Genomic DNA, 23,058 nt, shown 5'->3' with positions numbered 1-23,058 from the left:
TATACATGTTTCTCTATTATACACCACCTCCCACCCCATACATATACATGTTTCCCTATTATATACCACCTCCCACCCCATACATATACATGTTTCCCTATTATATACCACCTCCCACCCGATACGTATCAGTGTTTCTCTATTATACACCACCTCCCACCCCATACGTATTAATGTTTCTCTATTATGCAGCACCTCTCACCCTATACTTATTAATGTTTCTCTATTATGCAGCACCTCTCACCCTATACTTATTAATGTTTCTCTATTATATAGCACCTCTCACCCTATACTTATACATGTTTCTCTGTTACACACCACCTCCCGCTCCATACTTATTAATGTTTCTCTGTGTGAGAGGTTGGGGTAGTAGGTGACTACGGAAAAACACTTAGCTAATGCACTTCAGCCAGACATCATCACACTACTTTTACTTCTGAGTACTTTATGACATCACTCGTGCATAAAGTTTGCAATACAATAAAATAAAAATTAATTAAATGAGGAAAGGAGCTGCAATATGCTATAACATATTGAACATGATGAAAAGAAACTGATCATCAGACACACGAAACTGCTTACTTTGATAACTGTTCAGCCATCAAAACCTGTTGAATACAAAGACACTGACTGTCCTTTCGCCAATGCCATGCTATCATCATCTGTCAATAAACCTGGGAACACCCAAACTTGCATGAACTTCACTGGTGTAGGTATTACACTACAAAGTAACCTTGGGCAGGAGTTCAAGTGCAGACTGCCATTGTGCCTCATTCAGAGATTGGTCACTATGCTTGGAGAGGGATGCCCAGGAAGGAAGAGTTCTTTTCTTAGACTGGGAAGCCCTAGAGAAACTGCGTAATCCTAGGCCACAATATGGATGCTGTGGGTGTCAAACAAATTCATTTGGAGTCTTCATTAAAATCATCTTGTTTGTTTTATAAGGCTGGATTTTTACTTGACATTTCTGTTGCTGAGACTGCATTTTTTTTTCAGCACAAACATAACCCTAAATAATTTTGGTCCTCCATTAGTACTCTCCTAAACCCTGCCTGGCACAAAAAATATCCTTTGTCCCCACCCTGACAAAACATCAAATCAAATAGCAAGCATCTTAAACTCCTACTTCGTAGACACTGCAGCTAATATTACAACCAAATTCTCTCAACCTCTCTCCACAACTAACATCCCAAGCTTTGCTAATATTACAGCAAAATTCTCTCAACCTCTCCCCACATCTAACATCCCAAGCTTGGCTAATATTACAGCCAAATTCTCTCAACCTCTCTCCACAACTAACATCCCAAGCTTTGCTAATATTACAGTCAAATTCCCTCAACCTCTCTCCACAACTAACATCCCAAGCTTTACTCCTGTGTTTCAGCATACACAGCCTCAGTCTCCACTCCCTACTACAAACAGATTAGGTCAAAAAACTCCCTCTTCTCACACCCACTCCCAACCCCCCCTTATTAACCCACACAAACTTATTTAAATCTAATTCCTTGCCTGAATTAAAACTTGCGACTGTCCAACAACAATAATAAAAAGACTACTTCTAAAACTAAAACCCAGCTCAAATGCAGCAGATGGCCTACCTACAGAATACCTAAGAATCACTGCAGAAGCTATTGCTTACCCCATTGGCTTACTCATTAATAGATCTGTCCAAGAATCCTACGCTCCCAACCTCTGGAAAAAAGCATACATCCTACCTCTCCACAAAGGGGGTACCTCAACCGATATTTCCTAATTTCCGCCCTATAGCTATTCTATCCCCATCTTCAAACTCCTAGAAAAATGTGTACCCACTCTCAGCTTCTACGATTCCATCTAAACAACCAAATACTTTTTCAAAATCAACATGGTTTTTGACCTGGCTGTAGTACTTCAACTGCCCTAATATCCTTTATGGACTTAGTCAGCATAGCCCGTGAATCTGGAAAGATTGTCTCCACTTTATTTCTGGACTCATCTAAAGCCTTTGATACTCTCTCTCACTCTCTCCTTTTTTCCCAGCTTTCTAGAATCAGACTATCTACTCCATCTCTCAACTGGTTCGAAAGCTACCTAGAGAACATGCTGTAAAATGGCAAAACTCTATATCCATATATTCACAACACCACTGGTGTCCCCCAAGGCTCCATATTAGGACCTCTACTGTTTAACATTTTCATCAACAACCTCCACTTATCATTTCAACAAGGTTTTCTTGTTCAGTACACAGATGGCTCTACTATAATCTGCTCTGCTGAAATCTCAACACAGCTACAACAAATCAAGCAATCTCTATTTACCACCATGGAAACATGGCTCCATAATAACCCCCTGTCTTTAACCTCCAATAAAACCAACCTCACAATATTCACTCCAAAGAAAAATACTCCCATTAACAAATTTAAATTTAACATATTCTGCTTGAACCACACAAAAATCCAGTTAGTTACCCACACCAAACTGCTTGGTGTCATAATTGATGAAAACATAAAATTTGGCCTACACATACAACATAACATCAGCAAGACTCAGAAAAAAAATGGGAATTCTTTACAAATATAAACATTTCCTTTCCCTGCCTACAAATCAAGTATTTGCTTCCACTTATCTACTTCCTTCTCTTGTCTATGGTGTCCCATTGCTAACCAACCTTCAATTCTCCCTCAAAACTAAACTAGAAATATGCTATCACAAAACAGCTAAATTTGCACAAACACCAACCATTCTACCCACACAAACCACAGGAAACCCTGCCCTAAATTCCTTATTGCCCCACTATAATCTGAATAGGCCCCTAAGATCACAAAACCAACACCTCCTCCAAATTCAGCAACCTAAACTACCTGCTGGAAAACTACTATACTCCTGGGTAATAGCTAAAACCTGGAACAGCATTCCCTAGCCATTCACAGCACATAATGCCCTGTTTCCTTCAAAGCAGCTCTGCATACTCACCTCCAATCTAATTGGACCTTTAATTGCACTAAGCCTCTTCCTTCCATAATCTAGATCTTGGTGCCCTCCTATTATTCTCATAATTTCCTATTATAACTCACATTCTTTGGTATGTCGATCTCAAATACGGGTCTATATCATTTAATTGAAGCCCCAATTTGCCAAATGCCTATTTGTCAAACTTAAAGCATCGAATACCATTCAGTGAAGAATTGCATCATTGAAAAGATTTCTCAGGGAAAAAACTACTTGGCCACCAGAGCGATTTTAACACAAATTACATTATTTTAAACACACCAAGGTGGGGGCTTCACCCCACCCCCCCCAATTAAATATCCCAACTCCGAGATCACACTACATTGGGGAAAGGGCAAATTTGTTACAAAGGTCAACTAACTCCCTTTCCCGAGAAAAAAATTTGATGACATAATCCTTCCCTGAAATGGTATCTGATGGTTTAAAGTTTGATGAATAGACATTCGGAGAACTGGAGCTTCGATGAAATGATAGGCACCCCTCAAATACAGTACTTTGCAAAACAGCAACTAGCAACTTTCTCTCCTGTCCTCTGTCACTAGTTCTTTATTACTTTCACCCTGTTACATGGCTGCTAACAGTCTAATGTATTTTCTTTGTACCTCAGTTATGATTATTATGCATTTAATATTTAGCCATACTACAATGTCAACAGTAGTGTACTATATTGTAATTAAGTTTATCAAATGTGCTTTATATATTCAAAATGTACTGCTTTGTAATAATTTTTTATTCTGTACTTTGTATACTCTAAATGTGTTTTTGTGGTGCTTTGTATATTCCATATGTGATTTTGTGGAGCCTCCACTGAAAATGGGTTCTGCTTGCCCCAATGGTTTCCCGGTAAACAAATGCCAATAAATAAGTAAATTAATGAACTACTTTTGAGCTGAATAAAAACTATAGTTTTATTTCTGTGACCAAATTACAATATATATATATATATATATATATATATATATATATATATATATATATTTGTATGTGTGTATATACATATGTATGTGTGTGTGTGTGTGTGTGTGTGTGTGTGTGTATGTATTTATATATATGTGTGTTATCTACTTATCTATATAGACAGATATATGAGTGCATTTACAGATAGAGAGATGTAAGCTGATCCAGCTCACATTAGAGTGACTTACATACAGGTTCATAGGTAAGTAGTGGGAAAGCTACCTTTGCGGGCAATATTAAGTCTAGCCATTTTCCCTTTTTGTGCTCAAAATACCTTATCCCATTTGGTATAGATTAGCCTTACCCAACCCATGATAACCCCTAATAAGAATAACTGGGATCATACCATACATAATTTAAGGGGACCCATGCATGGGATAAAGCATTTAGGAGCTGCCTCTGTCCTTTAGTAGTACACTGGCAGTCCAGGGGTATGTTTCCCATCCATAGATCTAAGCTGCTGTCAAATATTAACAGGGATGAACTTTGTTTTATGTAGATGGGTATACATAATCAGCACCAACTCATCAAGCGTAACTTATTAATTAGGACATGTTCATGCTTTAGGAATAAGAAAACATACAAAAAATTGTTTGCAGGGGCCATGACCCCTGCACCCCCACACACCCTGTTACTTATTTATACCAACTTTGAGGCTGCACAGTACCTCCCCAACTTTGGCATTACAGTAGTCTCACATAACTATTGACAGGTTTCTTGTTGACAAACTTAACACCCAGGAAAGCTGTTAGCTGAATGTCTGCACAATACAAAATCTATTCAGTCTCCATAGTCAAGTTGCTAATGCAGAGAACTAAAGCTTTGCGCTATTAATAAGCTGCTTTTTTTTGCCAAGTGTACAGGGCTTGATTCTTTCCACCTTCGTTTGCCTACTGTTTACTTTTACCAAGTCACTTAACCAGACAGTCCTCCTGGCTTACCCTCAGAAAGGAGCAATTTGTATAGTGGGCTTGCCCAGTCAGCAAATAGGTACTGCGGTGGTGGTGCTGTGGTAGCGTTGTCGCCTCACAGTAAGACATTGTCCTGTTTGATTCTCAGTTAGAGCACCTTCTGTGTGGAGACATGCGTGAATGGGCGTAACTTCGTTGAAGGTTGTGCATCAGAGCTGGCAACTCGGCATGTAAAATTCTACTGCCAATCATTAGCGGACTGGAGCTCCGCTGTGGCGATCCCTAACCGGGAAAAGCCAAAAGAGTTCACTGATCATGCATCAATTACTATTCTATCACTGGTTAGAATACATACAGAATTACAAACATGACTTGTCTTTTTTTTAATTATTTTTATTGACAAAGAAAATGCAAGAATTTCAAACATATACACTGAATTATAACAAACATCTACTTCACAGTTTACATTATGCATAACACTCAAAACTTTTCTTTAACCTTTTGCATTTAAACATTCACATCAATATTTGTAATACCTACGGTATTTGTAATATTCTTCACAGTGCTTTATGTTTGCCTTCATCAGCTACAGCCTCTGGCAGCTGGTAAAGTAATGTTTTGAGCTATGTCTATAGTTCAGGGACTGATCACCCTCAGCCTGCATCTTCCTACTGTGTGATTCTGAGCAAGTCACTTAAGTGGACCCTCCTCTGATGCAATTACTAAATTGGGCGAGGCTCATTGATGGTCTCTTATACTGCATGACTAGTAAGTACATATGAAATATCTTTCCTCATAAAACCCTATCGCTTTTACTTTACTTACTTTTTTCCTGTAACCTCTCTTTCTGCATACTTTCTACCTCTGCATAGTTTATTGCATCTGTTTCTCAATCTTTCTAACTGACATCTACTGCCCTCACTTCATGCTACTTGCCATGTCCATTGTCCTACCTTCACTGCCTCCAGCCCACTAATATCTTCATCTTTCCAGACTGCAGATATTTTTCTTTTCAACCATCCCCCTTCTTTCTTCCCTTACCATGCCTTTGCATATCATCTACTTGACCCAGGCATATAGCTGTCCCTCCTTTCATTTCCCACCTTTCTTTCTGCACTATCTTACATTCCTAGCAATTATTAATATTCTTTACTTCTTTTTCCCCTCATCTCTAGCATTTTGGGTTCACCCACTGATCCTCCGAGCCTAATCTCTTTGGAATTCTTTACCACCTGTTCAATAGACTCATGTTGTTTGTTCATTAGCCTGGAAACCTTTACAATGATTGCCACTTATCCATGCCTCAGCCCAGTTCTCATTATTCTTCCATGTTGTGCTTTCTTTGATTTATCTCTCCCTTTAGTAAAACCCCTTTAATAGAATCACTTACTTCTTTGCCTTTTCCATATCTAAAGCCACCCTTTCCTTTCCTTTCTTTTTTAAGACTTTCCAGTCATACCCTTTTCTTTTGTCTTTTCTTCACTTCTAGCCTCTTTAGCCATCCCCTATACACCAAGCAGTCCCCTGCTATCAAACCAGACATCCCTTTATCTATTCTAAAGACAGATGTTGCCCTCTCCTCCATTTCATTCGTATCTGATCTATACTTCTCAGTCATTCATTTCTCAATGTTTTTATTTTCTAATCCCTCAATACCATCCGAAATGTTTGTTGTTGCCAGTCAGTCATTCCACCTGTAATTCTAATTCCCTCTGCTCCTATCAATCTCCTCCCTTTTCTATTGTACTTCCTCATAGCCACTTCAACTGCTTTCTCTATTTCCCTAAGCATATTTTTTCTTCTTCTTCTGCTTCTTCTTCTTCTCCCATTATCCTGCCACATCTTCCGCTTTCCATTTAATTCTTCATACACCTTAACCTTTGTGCTGTATTTAGTACCATGACATACCTCTCAAATTCAGGCATATCCCACCCTCCTTCAGCTCTCTGGGTGTATATTCATTTCTTACCTGCCATGCTTTTATTTCCTCTCCATATAAATCTGTCATTAACTTTCTGAATCTGCCACAGACATACTAACACTGCTTTAACCTACACTTGTCATAACACATAAATCACTTGTGACAGCTGCCATCACTCTTACCTTTTCTGTTCTCCCACTCAGAGCACTCACCTTACTACTCCACCTATTATCAATTGTATTATATCCCTTACCTATTCCTTGCTCCTCCTTATTTCTCATACCATCAAACCCAAAATACTTTTCTTCTATGGTTGAATACTTCAAGCCCAGAAGATTCTGTTCCCCCTCCAACATCATATCAGCAGCAGTTTCTTGCTATGACATTCCAGACTTAATTCTCTTCCATACTCCTCAAAGATCTTACATGTCTTCCAAATCCAACAAATGTAGCATATAGCTATGCATGAAGGGTTTTATACTGCTCCTTTCTCCTTTTGCTGCCCAGCTGTCTACAGGCCTAGTTACAGTGAGACAGCTTTTTTTCATCACCAGACTAGGTATCCCCCACTCCCCTTTCCATTCTCTTCTTTGGCAGAGGTACTTAAGACAGCCTTACTTCATCCCACCAGTGATCACAATGATGACTTGGCTCTCTCCTGTCCTCACCCCTACACTGTACCATGTTGATGTCTGCCCTCCTTGCTTATATTAACATATATTTTGTTGTCATGTCGCATTGTATCTCGATACCTCTTCATTTCCTTCTTGTCCTACCATCTTTGATTTTTTTCCTCCTCTTCCTCTCTGAACTGATTGTTCCCACATTTATTAGTACCTCTCATTTATCCACATAAAATGTAATGGCTTTTTAATACGTATGACAATACTGCACCCCCTACTGCCCTTTGAGTTTTATGATTGCTGGGTATAACATAAGCCCTTCTGCTCCCTCCTACTTTACATGACACAGCACTCACCTCATCTACAGTTGTTCTTGGTCTACTAGTATTAAAAATTCTTCAACTATTTTTTATTTTATATCCATCATCATTAAAATCTTTTCCAAGCTATCAGTCTTAATATCCATTCTTTCTTCTTTAACAGCACCTTTGAACTGTTATATAACTGCACCCTTGCATCTCAGCCTTCACTTACTTTTCCCACTGTGTGTCCCATCTACATGTAGATGCTATATGTAGATGCAGTATTTCACTCTCCTTCACCATTTAAGTGACTTAAGCCTAAATGAATTTGGTTATGGTAGTCAGCTCCTTTAACTACTCCTATCATATGCAAATTACCACCTGTTTGCTTACCTTGTCTAACTTAAATTTGAGTTCCATCAGTTCACACTTAAGTTCCTTTACCTGCCTCCTGATTTTCTCCACACATGGTTTGCTGAAGCTACAGATTCTCTGTTTTACATACCCCATAATGGCATGCAAATCCCCACACCTGCATCAATGCCATTTTATTTCTTTATAATAATACTCTATCTTCTTTATGTACTGTGCTGCCCTCCTTCTTTCCACTGCTCTTTTGTATAACACAAAAGAATACCAGATTTATTACTTGACTTCCACTTATAGTTAGGACCCCTTGTATTCTTTCACAATTTGAAGATCCCATGACCACCTCGGACTACTCCTTCTTCAGCACTTCTCCTTGTGTACTGCTGGCCTTTCACTGGACTTTGTCCATTGACTTGTCCTTCCACACCTTGTGCCCATTTAATTAGCTGAATTTTTATACCCCTGTATTTCCTTCTTTTATTTAAATTTTGTGTGTGATTTTCTGTGTGTGTGTGTGTGTGTGTGTGTGTGTGTGTGTGTGTGTGTGTGTGTGTGTGTGTGTGTGTGTGTGTGTATGTGCTTGTGAGTGTGTGTGAGATAATGACTGTGTGTGTGTGTGTGTGTGTGTGTGTGTGTGTGTGTGTGTGTGTGTGTGTGTGTGTGTGTGTCTCCATATGTGCACCGTAATGTAGTGGCTGATTTGCTAGTTTCATAGTAAGGAACATACTGCTAAACCTCTTAGCTCAAGAAATCTGGGCAAAGCCCAAAATAATGGGGGACAAAGACCCAAAATACATACAGATTTTAACTATCACTCATAAACTTAGAATGAAAGGATTTGTGTTAGCATGCATTTTCTGAAGCTTATGAAGTCTGAAGCTCAAATGTCTGTCATTATTTAGTGGCTTCAGTTTTTAATGACTTGCCAGAAAAACCACAAACTTTATGAGGAACAGACCAAAAAATAGAAGTAAAAAATGTGGACATTCTGTAAAAATATGGGCAGTTGAGAGGTATGGCGTGAAAGGTAAGAAAGCTCAACAGGACCAGTACTGCTCACTACAGGGAGTGTTGTTGACAACAGCTTTCCTTCTTATCACAAATAAGGTTTATTCCAATATGTGATCCCATTAGTGTTTGACATCAGGACATGGTGTTCTACAGAGCAGTAGTACAGGGACAATACCAGAACAGCATACGGAGGCTGGTGATTGCAGCACTGAGGAAATTTCAAATGGTGTTAAAACTTGACAAGAATTTCAATTAAACAGCTCATTATCAAAATTACAGGAGTTTTGGACAGTATGTAGATAATGCTTTGAGCTTTGACTGTGCTACTCATGTTTGAGTATACATCAGCACTTAAACTGATGTCATTCTATGGTACTGAGATCTGGACATCGTACAAGCAAACTGTTATCTTTTTATAGTACTGATATTTGGACCCGATGCAAACAAACAGCTTACTAATTGTTCAGTAGAATAGGTTTTTTTGCTTACATGTAGGGCAACTTCTAGGCAGACTGAGTACAGTTTACAGTGGGCAGTAACTACATGTTGAATGACACAGCTAGATGAGCGTTTCTCATATCTGAGTTCTTTTTAAATAGGACTTATTCAAGACATACATATCTTTGGTGTGCATTGCATTAATTTATTTTCATTCAAAGTTATTATATGACCAATCATCTGTTTTTTTAGACTGTGAGATACACTTAATAGATCTGTTTTAACAAAGTGCTTTCAATTATTTGAATATTTATTGTTTTATTTCAGTCAAAAACATAGTTCTATAATAATTTATCATTATAATGGCATTAATAGACTCTTAGATTGTGTTATATTATTTTAATTTAAATTATCAAATTAAATCAAGATAATTTATAATTTCTGTAATACAATTTCTAGTTTATGACCATGATTTTTTTCTGGAGAGAAAGAAGAATTGTAATAAAATGACATCAAAATAAATAATGTTTGCAGAACATTCCAGAATTATCTTTTTCACACACACACACACACACACACACACACACACACACACACACACACACACACACACACACACACACACACACACACACACACACACACACACACACACACACACACACACTATTCAGGTTTAAACTAAGTCTGTAATAGTAGACCGTAGAAACTATAAAATCAGAAATGTGGATAACTGCTTTGTTGTTGCTTTATTGCCTTAGTAATATATCAGATGTGGCACAAAGGTGTTTATGTTTAACCTGCATTCTTACTTTTTCTTTTATGTGAAAATTTGATTTATAGACTCAGAATAAATGCACTACAGTGATACTCAGTGACAATAAAAATTCTCAAAGGTGGGGCATGAAAACAAGGAGCTAAATGTGAGGACGCCTACCATTTTACTTTTCACACAAGCACATGTATGCATACAAATGCATACATACTTGCATAATTATGCACACATAGAAACAAGCAAACACACGTGCATGCACACACACACACACTCACTCTGCTAATTTTCTATAGTTCAGACATATTAGCTACTTTTCAGCTTTCATTTATACTATTTATGACTCTTTGATAAATTTCCTAGACCTGCAATTTGTATAATATTTCAGAAATGCTTTCATTTCATTGTTAAGACAATTAAACACACAAACACACACTTACACACACACACACACACACACACACACACACACACACACACACACACACACACACACACACACACACACACACACACACAAATAGTGTGTGTGTGTGTGTGTGTGTGTGTGTGTGTGTGTGTGTGTGTGTGTGTGTGTGTGTGTAAGGAAGAGAGAGGTGAACTAATGGTGAAACTGTAAAACTAATCATGATTCTTTTCTTTAAGATACCATTACAATTTATTTTATATATTTTACTAATAATTTTCTTTTATTTCTCTTTTGGTATTTTCTTGTGCTCCTGGAGAACATGATCTTTTGGCATAGCAGCATTGTAAAGCTCTCCTTTTTCACCTTGCACACCACCTAAATATTGGCCTTAATACCACTTATCATCACAGGGATGTAAATCCTGGTTCTCATTTTGGGGTCAGCCTTGAATCAAGTAAAACCATTGTGCATTACCTGCTGTTTCAGAATAGTTACACAATGCTGCCAACTGTGCGATCCCCCTAATGTGGGCTCTTTATTTTTTAAGACCAGTTCTATGTTTCATAGTAGCTAACTGAATCAAGATTAACAGAAATATAGTCAGGGAAAGCTATGTCACTGGGCTAGTCATTCTACTTGGTAAAACGTTTACTGCCGATGGGTAAGACTGCTGAAAATATTGAATGAATGATCTCTGTACGTTATTGCCTGACCAGCATTTGTAATGCTGAAATGACGTGCACCACAGCAGTCATTTAGATCACAATTCAGACTTGTTAATGAAACCAGATGCAATGAGAGTATGTTGCCTTATTTTCATAGAAGTTATAAGGTATGAGTAGATATTCAAGTCTGAAATGTGTTTCCTTTGATATGCGACACCTTGCTGTGCTGACATCTGCAGCCTACCTGACAAAGGATTGAAATGAAGAAATGTACTTAATCACAGTGCTAGTAGATGTAAAATACTTCATTTATAACTTAAAGTTCATGAGATCAGGGAAGTCATGAGAAATTAAGAGCTGTTACTAATTATGTGAACTATGCACATTTCCCTACCATAATCTACAGATGCACCAGGCAAAAAAAAAATACCTTTTATATTGGGACGATTGTAACAATTGGGAGGATTTTAACAATTTGTGAAACTGGGAAATGAAAGTTTATCTTATAATGACTGATTTTCACAGACTGTTAACTTTTTTTAGAAATAAAACACTTATTACACCAAATGAATATGAAAGCATCTGCTCAGATTTGCTGTAAGAAAGTAACCATATAATGTGAAAAGCTAGCAGAGTCTGAATTCACACATCTTTTCTGTTACCACTGTACCTGCCCCAGAGATTTGTCTTGAAACAAAGCAGGTACAATAGTTTATTTATCAAGATTAACCAGTTTAGTTATCAGAAAACAAAAATGCATCATTACTTTGTCCTCCAAGTGGGATGAAAACAAGTTGTGTTATTTGTAATTCCACTCTTGGCAAAGCAATTTCAAAGGTGACAACTGTCTTGGTTACTGATGTGTGCATATACTTACTGACTGTACTTTCCTGGTACATTAACAAAGTGGTAACAGCTAATTTCAAGAAAGAAAACAAGTGCATTCCTTCCTGTTGATATGCTAATAAAGTACACTTGTGGAAGAACTGTGTTCTAGTCATGTCTATGATAATCGATACAATCCATAGACAGTCATTTATGTCATAGCCTCATTTTTGCATGACACATCTTGCTGACAGCTAGTGACTTACAGCACATGTATAACAAAAAAACAACAGAACCACCATTACAAAGACATTGCACTGCTTGGCACCATGTAACAGTTGCTTTTTTTTTACCTTATAGTGCCTTGGCATAAAAAGACTTCAGTTAACTGTGTTTAGTGAAAAACAAGTTTTACTGATACAAAATTTAAATCCTGAAACATTCAAGAGTAAAACTGTAGTATTTAAAACCCTTCATTTTAAAATACTTTCTTTTCAGCATACACTGCTTAAAAAATAATTTCAAAACAATGTTTTTAATAGCATTATTACATTCCTGCTATTTGGAAATAAGGCATTATGTTTGATTATAATATAACAATTCTATTCGTTCTAAATTGTGAATGGATTGAGCTGGATTCTAAAAGATTCCCAGAACACAGCAGAGTGTGCCAAGCTCCTCTGAAGATTTGCAGCAAAGCCGGTAATATGCAAATTCATCTCAAAACTTAAAAGCAGTAATATCAGTGCAATGAGAGTCATAGTCAAAAAGTGTATGCCAATGAAAAAATGTCACTCAAGCAGATATATTCCTATTAAGAAAGTACGTGTTTGAAGGGAATAAAAAAACAAATGAACATGTCTGTAGTATGTAGAAAAAAACTAACAGAATATAAAGATGCAATAGCAATATTGCATTTAAACTACCAAATTTGCAATATATTGCAGATCACGCCATAAAATGCAATGGAGAAATTATGTAGTACGAATCTATATATATATATATATATATATATATATATATATATATATATATATATATATATCTTTCTCTCTCTCTCTTTCTGTATATATATATATATATATATATATAAGTTTTATATATATATATATATATATATATATATATATATATATATATATATATATATATATATATATGTATATCTATATATATGTATAATATATAATAAATTAAGTTCCAGACCATAAAGTAATGGTGAAGTGTTGCAAACTGTGTGACAGTCATGCCAAAAGGAGTATGACTGATGGTCGGAGCAGGCCAGAAACCATTAACTGGAGACTGCAATCATTGCAGTACACCACAATGAATAACAAACATCATCATGCACATGACTGTCAGCAGTGCATGTGTAACCCAAGCAACGGTGAGGTAGACTGCATCCAGCAAAGGAAATGTAGGAGCAATAAAACCAAGGTCAGATTAGAACCTCTAACCTGCATGCAAGAGGCAAACAGCTATGCACAGAGCCAAGCAGAAGTACAGCAGCAAAAAAGCTCACTGCCTGTTTAATAAACCAATAAATAGACACATCGCATAGTTGGAAAGGAGAAATAGGTTCCTGATGTCACAGGACATATTACATGTTAGAAGCACCACAGATAGTGTTTAGGTATGCATTGCAGTTATGTGACATAAAATCACATCATACAAACCGAACATACAAAATGATCAACACACATACCCCCACCAATGGCATGCAATGTTAACTTGTCATGTGGTAAGTATATAGTGATACAGACACATTATAAAATATGACATATATAGCAGAAATGAACATAAACACACCTATACATTCATAGGTAGGCAGAAAGCTTGACAAATATGTCAGGGAAATACATGACACATCAGCAAAAATTGTACTCAGGTAGAAACATCACAGACACTGCCCCAGTGTGTGTATATGGAATCGCAAGTGTATGATGCCGTATCATGATGGCAGAGTGTCCTACAAGCACAGTACACCTACAGACCAATGATGCTAAAGTAGACAAAGTGTACATAAACATTTCATATGCCATATAGATGTGTAATGCATAGCCAAAAACTGTAAGGGGGAAGGGAGAAGGAGAATGAACAAGGTATGCTGATGGTGCTAAGGAAAAGCATGTCTGAAAAAGTAGATACAGAACCACAGGATATACATGTCCAAGTAAAAATGTCCAAGTGTGTTGTTCTTTGGATGAGATGTTAAATGAAGGCCCAATCTGTCTGAGTTGGTGGTAGCTGAGGTATATGTAAAAGATCTCACAGCACTTATCAAAAGAGTAGGGGACTTTCACTGATTCCCTGGACTAAGTTCTCCCTTGCAGAATAAATACTTCAGGTTTCCCCAAAAAGAGGGTACTAACCTGATCAACAAAGGATAAATAAATTAAAAGTTTTCAAATTAAATACACATCTCTGTAATCATTTCAAATGTAAAGAAGATGATATGAATAGTGAGTTTTGAGCAGTGTTTATGGTAATTGGGGGAGAGAGAGAGAGAGAGAGAGGAGAGACAAGTAATGGGACACTGGAGTGACTGTGGATGGGAAGGAGCGCTGATATGTTATTCTGCCTAGGACTCCATTCGACCATGATCTGGCTCTGGGTCATATCATATTTACACATAATTAGGTATCACTGAACAAAAGCAGATTACGCAGACATCTGTAGATGCCATCCTGAAACAGTGCATAGTCATGATGGGCATCACTGAAAAAGCTCCATTAACACAACACACATTAAAAATGTTTCATGATACAGTAAAGTGGGAAAAGTCTGCTAAGTGTCCTAATGCCCATACTTGTGCACCTATATTTATGTGCAAGAAGGTCAGAAGCCAACCACTACCTGGTGCTACAATACTGCCAACAGCATCGACGTTGTGAAATGATAGATACCCATCCAACACATGAACAGGCAAGACATGCACACCATAAAGTCAGCTGAGCACCAGTAGCATGCATACAAGCTCTTCACTATATGTTGAAAAGTCTGCAGAAAGAAACAGTGGTGCATGCTGTTAACAGCAAGTACCAACCAGTGACAACACCTAACTTATATGTTCAACAATCACATACAACCTCCCAGTACAATTACAACACATGTAACTATCATTTAGGTTGTGTCTGCAAACTTCATCTTACTTCACTGTACATACTAACAAATGTTTCAGCACAGTAAAAATGCAGAGTTACACTTACTGATGAGCACAGCAAATGTGATACATGCATAATTAACACTTAATGGAAATACCTTTTAGTTGCACTGTGGGTAGCGTGTGTACATATTCACAGTCAGTGATGCCATTTGTATAAACAGAGCTAAATGGAGGTTGTGAAAGGCCAGTCTTAACAAAGGGTACAAGTAAGCCAACAAAAATGAATACTTAGGAGACATACATCTCTCCTGTCATGCCTCCTCCAGTCAGTGCACCCATTTGATGCACATAAAACAATCCTGTCCTCTCTCCTCAGCAACTATAAGAATATTATGAGTGTAAAATATTATACAACAGCAAGAACAACAATTACAATGCAGATGTTTAATTATTTTAATATACGTTCACCTAAATTACCAATGATCTTTGGTGTCCCTAAATTACATAAAAATATTGAAAATCCCCCTATGCGCCCTATTGTAGATGGGAGAAACTCTTTGCTTTCTGGTTGTGCCAGATATTTGGATTTGGTCCTTAAAACGTATTTGGTAGATGATAAACAGATCTGTAAGGATTCACTGGAGTTTTTGTGGATGATTAACAAATTAGATTATCACCCTGATGACATTCTTATGACCATAAATGTTAAAAATTTGTATATGGTTATCCCCCAGGACCTGGGGGTTCAGTGGATCACAGAGTTTTTGTATAAGAAGGGGGTGAGTCAAAAAAAACATTAATTTGTATGAAACTTTAGAAATTATCCTCAATAACAACTTTATATATTTTGAAGGGAGGTATTTCTTACAAAAAAGTAGGGTGGCAATGGGCTCTACTTGCGGGGCCATTTTTGCTAATTTAGTTACGACCCATTGAGAACACCAGCATGTATTAGCAAGTGAGTTTATCCCTAATCTGAGATTGCACATATGGTACCTGGATGATATATTTATCATGTGGTATGGCAGTAAGGATAGGCTAGTTACTTTTATAGCATACATCAATGGTACGACCAATTTTTTTGAGATTTAGAAATACTTATAGTATTGACCAACTGGCCTACCTTGATGCCCAGTTGAGAAAGGATAAAGATAGTAATAGATATATTTCCACCATATATAGGAAACCTACCTATTCAAATACATTTTTGCATTTTACCAGCTCTCACCTGTAACATCAAAAAAATATCTATTGTTAAAGGCCAATTAGTTAAGGTGGCAAGAATGATGTCTTTGGAGGATGATTTTGTCAGTGAATGTAAGAACTTGATTTCTATATTTAAGAGAAGGGGGTACCCGATGAATTTACTACAGGAGCTCTATTCAGAGGTATTTAACAAGAAGAAGAGTGGAATATTTCAACCCATACTATGTAGGGGTGCCAATATAGTTGATATGGACTGACTGTTAGGAGACATGGAGGAAGGAAATAAAGTATTAACTCATTTTGACTTCTCTTTGAATTTTGTAACTACATTTAGCACTGATCATAAATTAGTTAAATGGATTCTCACAAAAAAATTGGACCATTCTGGTGGATGATAAGAACATTAGAGAAAAGGTGGGGTTGACCTCCAAAGTAGTTTTTTGAAGGAAGCTAAATTTTAAAAATATATTAGAGAGATCCAATTGGAATGAAAAAGGTCATTTAAAGTGTATGACAAAATGTGGTAGGTGTCCTTATTGCAGTAAAATTAAAATAGTGAATTGTTTTACTGTACGGGAAACTAAATATAAATTGATGGGCAGGTTTCATTGTAACACAAAAAATGTTGTATATCTGGCTTCTTGTCAAAAATGTTCATTTTTTTTGGTTGGAAAAACTGAATGAAGGTTCAGGGATAGGGTATATAAACATGAATATACCATTAAGAAAAGCAAGGACAATAATGTTTCGGCAAGACATATAATTCAGTTTCCTGATCACACTTTTAAATATATGGCTATTGATAAAATTAATATTAGCCCAAAGGGAGGTGCATGGAGTTTAAATTTGGAGGAAAAAGAGTTATTATGGCAACTGAGGCTTAATACCTGCAGTCGGCCTGGTTTAAATGAATGTTGCTCTATTTATTGTTTATTGAGATTAAAAGCTCTGGATAGATAATAGTATTTGATTTTGGAACACAAATGTATTTATTGGCTATATAATTGTATATATTCCATATATATTTTTAGAATTTCATAGTACTTTTTATAGTATTATTGTATGTTTGTATATTTTTACATGTACTACTACTATGGTCATTTGTAAGTAAAGTGTTTCATAATAAGGCTGGTTTTAAAGTAAAGTTATGTCATATATCTAATTGATTAAGACAATAATGTTAATTGGGCTTAATTAACGGAAGGATTATTGTTATTTAAGCTGATGTTTAGGTAAGTAGATCATCTGAAGAACTCCAGAGTGTTGAAGTTAAATGGACAAAAGCGCTAATCTATTTTATCATATTGAGTTTGAATTTTGTTTTTATTAAAGTTTTTCATTTTTACAACTCAGTTTGTATCCATTTGGTCATATTCGTTTTTGTCTTCTCTTATGACAAGCGAGACACAAAGTTAAAAATACCAAAATCCGCAGGAAGAAATGAGGGCGATGTTGAAGAAGGATACCCAGACAGTTCTAATAGTAGTAGGAACAACGGGTCTCATAAAAAATAATTTACAGTCTTATGTCGATACGCCAATACATGTAACTTGGTATGTATTGTAGAAGGAGTCCATTCTTGGCACATTGTGGGTATTGCAAAGAGCACTTTTGTCAACATCAGAGATTGAACAGAAACAGTACTAATTTCATGCACTTTAATCATAGCTTAATTTAGAAATGGGGTCCATTCCCATCCTGGTATTAAAAACCCAAAAGGGAAATCAAGCCATGAAAAACACAGGCTTCAATTCATGTATACAGGAACGTTATTGACAGTAAATAACAGAAATATGACCAGTGCTTTTTTTAGAGTATTTTGAAGAAGATTACTGTGGAAGCATACATTTTCAGAATGTTTGGCTACACATGCTTTAAAGGCCCTAATAAATGGAACAGACAACAAAATAAGGATTAAATGAAATGCTAACAGAAAGAAACACAAATTATTAAATACATGACAGAAAGGCTTTCTATAAGTTAAATTATTTTCTTCTTGCACCTCAGCAGTAAGCCTGCCAAGAAGGATTAAAACAAAATCATTAGTTGTCTAAGTTATACAGACATAAACTTCAGGCAATTCACAGTGTAACCAATAACTGCAGTGAAAATAATCAAACCAACCTAAATAACTAACTATAGTCTTTAGCAAAAAGAAACACTTTCCATATACATTAATGATTAAGTAATCCAGGAGTCAAATAATTAAATTTAGGTATAAATAAACTCTCTTTATATTGTGATACGTTTTATATTTTTGACAGATTTAATATTTACCTGCACCTTTTACAAAATAGTAACTTTCAAACCATTCGTTCGACTAATAATGTACAGCTTAAAATGAAGTGTTGAAGAACTAAACCTATATTCATATTTGATACTCATATGTGTTCTTTGATTCACACCCTTACAGATCTCTTGGATTCTCCAAAAGCAATTCATTAAGGCCTCATTCTTATGCAACACAATCAACCCAAAGACTCTCAAAGTGTCCCCAAATGTCAAAAGATGTGAAGTGTCTCCTTTTAACAACTTTACAGCACAAGCAGTAACAGCTTCACATGTAGGAAAGTTCCTACAAAGCTTCCCACACAGGTAAAATATACTCCAAAGGTAAAATAGCCTCCGTCTGACTTTCATCACCTGTACTGTAGCTCCTCTCTGTTAAAGATGGTTCCTTCCACTTGAAGTTGATGATACATCTCCCCATATATACATCTAGGGTTACATGTGGACACAGACCAAGCATATTGAGCTCGGACCTAAAATACACTTGGTTTTACCCTAATGAAAATTCCTTTTTTCCTACCTATAAAGCTGGTATCTATTGTCAACAAAATATCCTTTAGTATACAGCATAGGTTCAGACAGAGTTTTCCTATGATCCCCACTGTTTTCCCTAGGTGATCTAACACAGAAAGACAACACAGAAAAATAAGTATTATTTTACATGAACTCCCTCCATGTATTCAAACATTGACACTAGTGTCTGTAGATGACTGAGTTGTGCTATATTAGCCAATATGCATTTACATGAAAGCCCAGACAGTGAACTATTTAAAATTGAAAGGTTATAGTGAAAATGCACACCAGCAAGCTTGAAATTATTGTCTACCAGTGTAGTGAAATTGAAAGGGTGCATGGTCTATATCTTATAAAAATGTTGTGTCCAAGAGTTAACATTTAAAGATGAATAACACCCCATTTTATTGCCCAACACTTTCACTTAGTTGTTGAATACCTCTGCTCTGCATTATTTGATTGGGTGTCCTCTCCCCTCCAAAAAGCTACCAGTTTTGCTCCAAAACCTGCTTAAGAGGCTTTTTTGAACACACTGAATTATTTGGAGAAATCCATGGCTGACATATTGGGTTGAGTCTCTTCCACCCATTTGACATTCAGAAGGAGTCCTCCAATTGGTAAAAGAAGTCAAGGAATTTTCAATACTATGATAGTTTGGTATAAATTTGTGACAATATTTGACCAACACCAAAAAGTCTTTGGCTTTCTTTTTTTTTTCTGGCTGGTATGTTCCAATTAAATATGGTTGTTTCCTTTTCTGTCTGGGATTTTGCCATACACCTTTCTATCATGTAGAAGAAATACATTTGGCAAGCATAGCTGCTAATTTGACTTATCTTAAGGACTCTAGAATCGCATGAACTTTGGCAAGATTGCTTTACTAGTATTAAAAAATAAATACATTGTCAAGGTGCATTACTGCATACCTGGTGTGTGTGGTCTAAAACTCCTAACCATAAACCTCTAAATATTGCTGGTGTACCATGAAGACCGAGCAGCACCAACTTGTAAAGAAAAATGCCATCAGGTGTACAGAATATTGCTTTTCTCCCTCATCTGCTTGAGTTAATCTACAGCTAAGTCCAGCGTTGACAGAACTCTAGCCAAATGCAATTTTTATCTCAATTACTTCTAACTAAACATGAGGTGGGTCTTGAATATGGACATATTGTCCAGTTTCCAAAATTCATTGTGAAATATTATAGTCCCATCAAGTTCGGGCACCAGGACAAAGGGGGTATTCAATTCACGTTGTGATTCATCTACTGCTTCCAGCTTAAGCATCCTCTGTAGTTACTACTCTTAACTCCTTCACCAGATACCATCTCAATATTAATCTAAATTAAATACATTTTGCAAGACACTTCTGGGAGTATGTCCTTATTCCTGAGCACAATTTCTTTAACTTCTTTTGTCTGGATTATATCTACTGTTTTATGACTGGACATGCTTTGGGTTTTTTAACTTCTTCAGCAAACATATATTTCATATCCATTCTTATTTAATTCATAGAACTGTCTCATGAAACGGCACAGTCAAATGCCGACCAAGTAACATTAAATTCACAACCTCCTATTCTTTTCACTGCTTCATCACATTTACGTGATAAACCTGTTCTATTTTGTTATTTATTTTTTTCCAGTTTGGCTTACTTTGTAATTTACTTCATTTACTTCCTCTCTATCACTTCCATTATCCTTGCCATGTAATAAATTTGTTCTCAGCTGTGAGCATTGACATAAGTACTTTGTCCTCTCTCTGAAGCTTTATAAGATGAGCTGTTTTATTGTACACTCTTTCTTTAGCTTCTTTTGTTCTCTACATCTGTTTCCTGACAGTAAGTGTTATAATGCTGAACCTATTTACAGTTGTTTGTAATATCATATTTGGTTCATAAAAGGAGTGTTTTCTTCATCCCAAGATTCCCTTGCTATGGACGGCAAGCCTCATTGATGTCTAGTACAATAACTGAAAGGGAATCCACTCATGGCTTGGGGCATTTATCTTATAGTTATAGCAAAGAGAAGGTATAGAAGCACCTGGTTGCATTTTTCTGCATCTTGTTCTGTAGCATTAAGAATAGAGTTCAATGTTTTGTTAATATATTTAACTGTCTTATCTTTTCAGGGTGGTATGCAGAGTTTCTCAGCTCTTTCTACTAATAGAACTTGCATAGCTCAGTAGTTACTGTAGGTATGAAGGTGGTGCCATTGTCCATAAGGATTTCTTTTTTTTTTTACTTTTTTAATTTGGTTTTAAAACAATAAACAAACAAATAAATTATAAAACAAATAAATAATTATTAATATAGGTCCACAGCTGATCAACACATCAAAGTTATACATAACAGTTTATATTTTTTTCAAGCAAGTCTTTAAGTTTAGGTCAACATTTATATGAATGTACAATATTAGAAGTTCTCATCTTTATACTAACCAGTTCAGTACTGCAAACAATGTTTTCCATTGTAATAAATTCAACACTAGAGGGGGTAATTTTGCTTTACCAGTGTTTAGTAACTACTATTCTGGCTATAGTGGGGATAGAATGAAGAAGAGGCACTTGGGTTTTTGGAATTATCTCAGGAATCAGAGCATTAAATAAAATTAAAGATTTAGAAATATTATATCTATTTGACCATAGAGCTTAAATGAAGCTATTAATTTCTTACCAAGAAGAGTTGATGACTTCATTCATATGCTAAATGTGTCCAATCAGCTATTATTTCAGCCTGGCTGCTGTGCGTTTTTGATCCTGGAGCTCAAAAGACACTTGAGATTTGATTAAGTGGAACCTTCAAGCATCCCTCTAATCTGCCTACCACCCTCCTGGAAGACCAGAGCTCCTATCTACTAAGATACAACCCTACAACCACTTGGGAAACCTAACCAATAAGACATTGAAATTTGATTAAGTGGAACCTTCAAGCATCCCTCTAATCTGCCTACCACCCTCCTGGAAGACCAGAGCTCCTATCTACTAAGATACAACCCTACAACCACTTGGGAAACCTAACCAATAAGACATTGAAATTTGATTAAGTGGAACCTTCAAGCATCCCTCTAATCTGCCTACCACCCTCCTGGAAGACCAGAGCTCCTATCTACTAAGATACAACCCTACAACCACTTGGGAAACCTAACCAATAAGACATTGAAATTTGATTAAGTGGAACCTTCAAGCATCCCTCTAATCTGCCTACCACCCTCCTGGAAGACCAGAGCTCCTATCTACTAAGATACAACCCTACAACCACTTGGGAAACCTAACCAATAAGACATTGAAAGTACGTTCTACTCATATAAGTTTACTCTACACAATTCAAGACTTGTGTATATTAGTCATATTACCTTCCCAGGACAGCCAGCAGCCAGTACCCCCTTATCCCCACTCCCAATCTACCTAACTTGTCTCATAAACTGAATCTGTTTCTACAGACAGTTGGTTTTCCCTCCCCTCACTGCCTTTGTTAAAACATCCTTCTACCAAACACTAGAACCCCAGCTCTGAATACGTCCTTAGGTCAAGCTCTCTTCACCTTATATACATTACCTTTGTTGATTTACCTGCTGTTTCCTTCACTCTATAGATTGTTTTCTGCACTTCAGCACTCCCTTGTGTCTTCCCGCTCCGTTCGCCCTGCGGGCTCACTCCGCTCCCCTCCCTGCCCCCAAATCCCACCCGCCCCTGGAACCTCTACACTTATTCCTACTTAGCCACACCCCTCCTAACTCTGCACCAATCATAACATCT

The sequence above is a fragment of the Protopterus annectens genome, chromosome 10.part0 (assembly GCF_019279795.1).
Source record: "Protopterus annectens isolate FY-2018-M chromosome 10.part0, PAN1.0, whole genome shotgun sequence".
NCBI classification, from domain to species: Eukaryota; Metazoa; Chordata; order Ceratodontiformes; family Protopteridae; genus Protopterus; species Protopterus annectens.
This window is presented reverse-complemented; position numbering follows the sequence as displayed.